Source organism: Penaeus monodon, chromosome 17 (genome assembly GCF_015228065.2).
Source record: "Penaeus monodon isolate SGIC_2016 chromosome 17, NSTDA_Pmon_1, whole genome shotgun sequence".
Taxonomy (NCBI): Eukaryota; Metazoa; Arthropoda; class Malacostraca; order Decapoda; family Penaeidae; genus Penaeus; species Penaeus monodon.
In genome coordinates, this window is record NC_051402.1 from 6143388 (window position 1) to 6150601 (window position 7214).

Here is a 7214-nt window from a genome sequence, read left to right on the forward strand (position 1 = left end):
CAATATAAAATTACGCGGGGAGAAATTAGATCCGAGCGTCACTTAGGGGGAGGTGGGCAGCGTTCCCCCCCACCCCCGTCTCTCTTTTTGTCTCTCTCTTCGCTCGCCTATCCACACATAAATTTTGCCGACTATCTGAACTGTAAATACATATTTTAATTTATCGACAACAACTTCACTTTCTCGTTTTTTATTCGGTGAATAAAAAATATATATTTACCAAAAGGACACGTAAGTATTTCAGCGTTGGTTCTAGGTAAGATTACATCATAAAATTTAAAATTAAAAAATACAAAATTTTAAAATTGATATTACTTACTGTAAACCAAAATAGAAACCTTTTTTTTGGATAAATAAAGGCCCAAATTTTACCCAAATAGACTATGCATCACAGTACATTGAAGTAAAATTTTTGAAAGTCTTAACTTAAATCATAAAAAAAAACTTTAACCTATAGAGCCACAACAAAAAAAATCCAATCACATAAATCACATGGCTACATAAAGATCCCCTGCATTTAACTTTCGACGTTTTCTACAGTAAAAAATCAAATAAAAACAATTACTAAAAATAACAGGATTGTCCCCCCAAAGGCCCAAAATTTTAAAGGACTTAAAGTTAGCGTCCCGTTTTTCACTCGTTTTCTCATTCTTAGATTTTTCAAAAAGGGGCAATTGCTTTTTTTGCTGCAACACGACGTTTTTAAATTTTGATAAAGTCCCTTTAGTTTCCCAATATTTAGTCTTTTATAGTTTTTGAAATTCTTTTCTTAAAAGTTTTTTGAAAAAGCATTTTTTTTTTATTAAACATTTCCCCCTTATTCTTTTTTTGTTATATCGTAACTTACTTTTTTCTCTTCATGTAGTAAAAATTTTTTGAAAGAATCGTTTTATTACAATTTTTCATAGTTTTTTTTTTTTTTCTACCTAACTAATGGATCATTGTAGTATATTTTGGGAAACAGACATTAAATTTATTTACTTTACAACCCTTTGGGTTTCCAAAAAGTGGGCGGGGGATTTATTCGAAAATAAAGGCTTTTTTTTTGCAAAATCTACTAGGAAATTCTTGCACACTGCAGAAATATATGGAACCTCTAATACAGAAGTGCCGTGGCACGTCGCATTTGGCCCAAAAAGTGCGAACCCAGATATTATTTGTTCACCAAAATTTTTCGTACAAAATTTTTTAAATTTTAAAGGAAAAATTTAAAAAGTTATTATTAAAAAGAAATTAATTTGAAAAAGTTTTAAAAACAAATAACAATAATTAAAAAAAAACGAATTTTTTTGGGTATATGGGGTACTGGAGTAGTTTTTTGGGGTCTTTTAAAAGATTTCCTCCAAACCCATTTGAGAAAAACTGCTTTGGTCCCCCCCAGCGAGTGGACTTTTGGGTTAAAAAGGGAAACTAGGGAATTTTTGTGGCGAGACAATAAAATGTCCTCTTTCATGCAACTATAAGCTTCTTCCAGAAAACGAACCATATAACATAACATCTGTAAAAACTGTGGAGAAATCTCGTTTGATACTTCACCCCAGTTCGATAATACTCTTCTGGTAGAACTATCAAAAATTTTATGTTCCTAAAAAAAAAACCCTACTGTATTTTCAGGGCTAATTCAGTCTTTGTTTCGAAATTGATTTGTTTTTTTTTTTTTCATGCTCCACTCCTTAAGTCAAAGTAGAAAAGGAATCCAAAAAAATAAAAATTTATTTTAATTTAATAAATAAATAAAAAAATCAAAAAAAAAGAAGAAAAAAAATTGCCGTTTCTCTCCCAATAAAAACGGTGTCGTTGAGTGAGGCACTGGCAATGAATTTGTAGTATTTTAAAGTCTAACTTTCTGCCCACTTTTTTCCTCTAAGGGGCATCATGATTGTCACAACTACTTGGGACAACAAATTATAGTCACCCTTCGTGTGCCTCTTGTGAACCCAGTCTTGGTCTGAAAACACCCTGCCATGTTCCTGGCCATGGCGATGTGCCTCTTTCGTGTGATAGGGCTTAAAACATTAATAGTGGGTCACATTGACTCGATTTACTTTGATTTACTCTTTAAAACCCATACGTAATGTCGAATATAGCTCTTAGGCGTTTATTCAGCCCCAGGTTATATCTGGCTCTCTATGCTGTGATAAGGGGGAAAGATGTACACTACCCCCAATTATTTAAATGAATAACAAATGTTTACAGGTTTTGCCGACCCGCCGATAGGGCTGTCACCTTAGGGGAATATACGAAAACATAGATCCCTATGAATTACAAAAACCCAAAAAACAAAATACGAGAAAAGGCGGGCCCTTTTTTCGTGGGGGCTGACGAAAAGGTGAGGCCGTCGAAATCAGTGGTCCTTCTTCTTTTTAAAGGGGGTTCATGTCTGAGCGCGTGGTCCGCTGATACTTAATTTAGTTTTTTTTCATGTTGTGATCTCTTGGGTGGTACGTGGGAGGGGCCCCAGTTCCCTTTTCCCCGGAGAGTGCCGTGTTACCTTTTTTTGGTAAACATTTTCTCTATTTTTATCCGGGCTTGGGGCCAGCCCTACTTTTGGGGGCTTGGCCACCCAGTGGGTAGGGGCAATCGAGGGGAATTCCTTGCCCAAGGGAAAAAACGCGCCGGCCCCGGGGACTCGAAACCCCCGAACCAATTGCCGTCGTGACAGTGTTTTTGTTTGACGCTCTAACTTTGGGCCCCCGCGGGCCCTTTTTTTTGGGTCACTAGAATAAATTAGATTTATATGTTCGTCCCCCCGGGGAAAAAAAGAAACAGTTAATAATCAAACCAACTTAAAGTGAAAGAGTGTTTTTCTAAGTCAGTCAACGAAACTCAAAAGAAAAAAGAATTTCATGAATTGGAAATCAAAGTTTCATTCATGGGTAAATAAAAAATCTTTGAACGCAAAAAGTTTCTTTGGGATTTTAAACTAAAAAAAAACGAAAGAAATTAATTCATTAATTAATGAACGAAAATTTCATGTTTTTCCCCGAGTGCAAGACCCCTGTTTTCCTACTACTTCGTCTCCTTCGCAGTAATGGGGGCCAAAGGTTAAAAAGAAAACGGGGACGGGGCTTAAAAATTTTTAAAACACCATTTTGGCGCCCCGGGGTCGTTTAGGGGTTCTCACTTTCCTGAAGCTATTTTGCTCAGTTTTATCAGAAACATGAGTCAAAAGGCCAAATCCTCTTCAATTTCATTTTTTTTTTTCATGCTTACCCCCTTCATTCATTTCATTTTTTTCTGCCCTTTGAAGTTGAACGATTTTGGTCAAACGTGCGTAATAACTACGTGACGTGTTTTTTTTTCACTTTGTTATCCCCTTTTAATGTTATTTTACTGAGAAACGTTTCCCCTTTCCTCATTCTCAGGCTGAAGAGATACACCTCTGGGTTTTGAAATTGGGCCCATTTTGTCCCACACCCACCCCACACACCACACCCCACACCCCACCCACACAAAACCCCACACACAGGTACACTCTTGTTCGGGTTTATCGTGTGGGGCCCATAATTTTTTTGTTATGTAAACATCTTCCAATCATGCGTAAGGCTGCTTTGTCGTCGAAAAAGTTGCAGAGAAGGCGGGGGGAAATTCTGTAGTAGATCTCCGTTTTTTGGCAGGTGGTCAAATAGCCCTTTTTTATTTATTATTTTATTATTTTGTTATTATTATTATTATTTTTAATTATTATTATTATTATTACTATTTTTCTTATTATTATTGTTTTTGTTTTTTATTATTTTTAAATTATTATTGTTTTTAAATATTTTTCATTATTATCTTTAAAATTATTTTTATTATTATTATTTTTTATTTTTAAATTATTATTATTATTATTATCATTATTTTTTTCTTTTCTTTAGATCTGCTAATTAACTACCAGAAACCCTGGGGTGATTAAAATTTCGGGGCAAATGGAACACTAACAGAAATATGTCACAAATTTTGGGCAGCGGGCTCCTTGATTTTAAAGAAAAAGCAGTACATTATCTCATTTACTTTTCCCCTTGTCCATTTAAGCCCTTATTTTTTTTTTTAAATTGTTAGTCAAATGGCCGAACCGGGGGGCCCCGGGGTGGGAATTTCCCCCATTCCCTATTAACCTGGCGGATTTTGAAAAAGGGAAGATTTTTTTTTTGGGGGTTCGCCCCCCCCCCCCCCCCCCCCCCCAAAAAAAAATGAAGTAACGCCCCCTGCTTGTGATTTTGGAGTTTTGATCAAAGGCCTTACGGGTGCCCCGACGAATGATATTAGAATTTTTATTAGTTTCGGGATTGTATAGTTTTTTTTACTTAAACCCCTGTCTTCCGTGCCATTATTTTCGTTAAATTTAATCGCTGTACAAAACTTAGCAACATTTATATATTTCACAAAGGGAATTATAAGGGCCCCCGGTGGCCGAATGGTTAGGCGTCGGACTCAAGACTGCCACAAGGGGCAATCTGATTTTGGGGGTTTCAAAGTCACCGGCCGGCGCGTTTTTTCCCCTTGGGGCCCAAGGGAACTTCACCTTGATTGCCTACCTAGGGCCCTGGGTGGGCCCAAACCCGCCCCAAATCATTTCTGGGCCCCCAAACCCGGAAAAAATAGAGAGAATGATTACCTAAAAAGGGAAAATCCCCGGGACTCTCCGTGGAAAGGGAAATGGGGACCCTACCACGTACTCACTCCAAGAAACATCACAACCTTAAAACTACAATTTAAATTCATGCTGTTACCAAAGGGGGGCTCAAAAAATGACCTACCTTAAAAAAAGAAGATAGGGAATTAGTATTAAAATTACAAAAAGGGAAAAATTTAAAGTAAAATGTTATTAAGAAAAATAATTGGGTACTCAATAGTGTGTTTTTTTGGGGGGAAATTGGGTGTTTTTTTTCATTTTTTCATAATTTTATAAAAACAAGCGCCCCAAAAACCCCATTGCTAAAGGCAACACAGTTTTTTTTACTTCAAATGTCAAATCAAAATTTCCCGTCAATAACCAAAATTTTTTTTTTTTTCCCAAAAATTTTTCCTTTTTTAAATAAGGAAGACCATTTCGTGATAAAAAAGAGACGAGACCGACAGACAGCAGACCGAACAGACAGAAAGACACAACACACACACACCCAAAACCCCACACACCCCCACACACGCCCCACACACACCACACAAAACACAAAACACCACAACCCCACACACACACACAACCCACACACACACAACAAAACACACAAACACACAACACTCCCGAGGAGAAGGGGGGGGGGATAAAAAAAATAAATTTTCTGAGACATAAAAATATTAGTTTATATTTTTGTGGTCCCAAACCCCAAAACTTTTCAACTCGTAATCCTTTATTTTTTCCCGGAACCCCCTTTTTTAGACAAGGAATCAAAATGATATTGCACGCCCTGGGTCTTTGCTCTGTGCGAAACATGGGGGTTAACGTGAAAAAAATGAACCCGGGCGGGGTTAACATGAAGGGACCCGGGGAAACATGGCGCAACTGGCTGTTAGCGGAGGAGCGAAAGGGAAAAAGCCAAAGGAAAACGGAGTTGGGTGCTGCTCCTTTGAAAGACCCCTTTTGTGTTTCCCTTGCGACCTGATTTAAAAGTTGTGTTGCCCTGGGTTTAAACTGTATCGTGGGAGGGTGACATGCTGGGGTCCCCCCCCGTATTGTGCCTATAAAAAAATGTACGGGTAAAAAACTTGTGTAAATAAAGGAAAAAACTCATTTTTTGTTTTTTCGTGCCCCGCCTTTCCCCCTTGGCGTTTTTCCCCCCGTGGGTTTCTGGAACCTGTGGTGGGTCGGTGCCTCTTGAGCTGTTCAAGTTTCACGACCCTGTGGATAGCACGCCGTCTGCCTAGCCTGCCTTGTGTTGGTGGCAGAGAGGGCGAGGCGGCCGGGGTAACAATTTTAAAAGATATATGCCCAAATAAAGATGGCAGAGAGACGAGGGGGTCGGGGTAAACAATATATAGATTTTTCAACATACCCAAAGTTTAAATTTTATAAAATATTTTAAAAATATATATATATATATATTATAAAATATAAAATTTTAAAAATATTTAAAAATTTATTTAAAAAAAAACCCCACACCCCACACACACACCACACACACACACACACACACACACCCCCACAACCCCAACACACACACACAAACACCAGCCACAACACACAAAACACCACACCACACACACACAAAACCCCACACACCCACACCTACAAACAACACAAACACACACACACAACACCACACACCACACACACACACACACACACAACACCCCCCCCACACACACCACCCACCCACCCCACTCACTCACACAACAAAATATGTATATATATATAAAATATAATAATAAAAATATATATATATATATTATATATATAATATATATATGCAAAATTTACATTTTTTTATATTTTAAAACCCCGGGAAAAAGTAAACATTTATACGAATGATTTCCCCGAGAGTAAAGGGGGTGCGAGATACCCAGCAAACCCTATACATTGTGGGCCCAAAAATTGCACTGCAAGGGCATGGATCTCTATTTTGTTTTTAAAGGGGAAAGGGGTCCAAAGTGATGACGATTACCTAACTGGGGTGTGATGAAAACATTATTTGTAATTTCCCAAATATTATGTCCGGGAAGGGGGCCACTTCCTTTTCCCTGAATACTACATTTGGTAAAATTTTTTTTGGATTTTTTTTCGCCTTCATTTTCCGGGAAATTGCTTTTGGTTTAAAAAGGGGGCCTGGTTTTGGGGAAAACCCCACCTCTTATGTTAAGCAGGATCTCCCCCGGCAAAAACTTGGGTCTTACATCAGTAATTTCTTACCTTTTGGGCCCCAAAAAATCTTCAATGGCTAGGGTGTGGAACCGTCAAAATCCTTGTCATCAAATGTTGGTACGGTAACCAATTTTTTAAACCCCTATTTTTTTATTATTCCCATGATTTTTTTAAAATATGGTAAAGTCCCTTGGGCTGCCCCTTTTTTAAAAAGGAAAATAATATATCAAAGAAAAGAGCAAATAAAAACTTAAAAAACCATCTATTACAAATCTAATTAACTCTAATAGCGATTGCAATTCCCATTGGCCATTTGATTTCCCCTTTCTCAAAATTATCCACGACCCTTTCCCCTTAGATTGTTATAAATTTTTTTTTCCAAATTTTTGTTGTTTTTTCTTTTGCGGAAAGTGTCATGGGCCCCCCTTTTTTT

General features: G+C 37.5%; 1 protein-coding gene across 1 annotated transcript in view; it reads right to left on the bottom strand.

Moving 5' to 3' along the window:
* LOC119583514 (serine/threonine-protein kinase NIM1-like) overlaps nucleotides 1-7214 on the bottom strand; it is a gene marked incomplete in the record, with an annotated part of 44076 nt that overhangs the window by 15428 nt on the left and 21434 nt on the right.